The sequence below is a fragment of the Fulmarus glacialis genome, unplaced genomic scaffold (assembly GCF_000690835.1).
Source record: "Fulmarus glacialis isolate BGI_N327 unplaced genomic scaffold, ASM69083v1 scaffold10338, whole genome shotgun sequence".
NCBI classification, from domain to species: Eukaryota; Metazoa; Chordata; class Aves; order Procellariiformes; family Procellariidae; genus Fulmarus; species Fulmarus glacialis.
The window spans coordinates 21893-22508 of record NW_009226332.1 but is presented as its reverse complement, the minus strand read 5'-3'; positions in this window follow the sequence as shown (position 1 = coordinate 22508).

The following is a 616-nucleotide window of genomic DNA, read 5'->3' as shown; positions in this document are numbered from 1 at the left end:
TTGTTGTAGGGAGGGGCCCAAAACTGAACACAGTATTCGAGGTGCGGCCTCACCAGTGCCGAGTGCAGGGGCACGATCTTCCCCAGGCAGAAATTCTGGGGTGAAAGCAGCAGTGGGAACATGTGCCAGGATGAGCCTGGAGAGAGGCAGGAGGAGGTGGGGAAAGGAGTTGCACATCACAAGCATCCCTGGGACAAGCTCTTTTATTTGTTAAAACGGCAGTGGGGAAGCGGAGGGAGGGGGCATGTAGGTGACACATAGCACTGTGCGGTAGCTGTCAGTGGGGTGGTCCTGGCGCCGAGGTGGTTTCTGAGTGTGGGCTGGTGGTGGTCCCCATCCTCGTGGGAGTTGACATCGGGCGGGACAAGCCTTAGCAGAGGTGTGGGCAGCTGGCTGATGCTGGGGTGGCACAGGGATGCTGAGAAGCCCCTCGGTCTGTCCTGGGAGCTGGAGCTCACGCTGGGGAAAGGGAGAGAAAGCAACAGGTTGGGGCTGGTGCTCAGAGTAACCCCAGCCCACAGGTTTGGCCATCAATCACCCCACCAGCCTGACAGCCCACGGCTCTGGCAGCTGGACACAGCTCCCTGCCCAGAGCCACCATCACCGTATCCCCCCT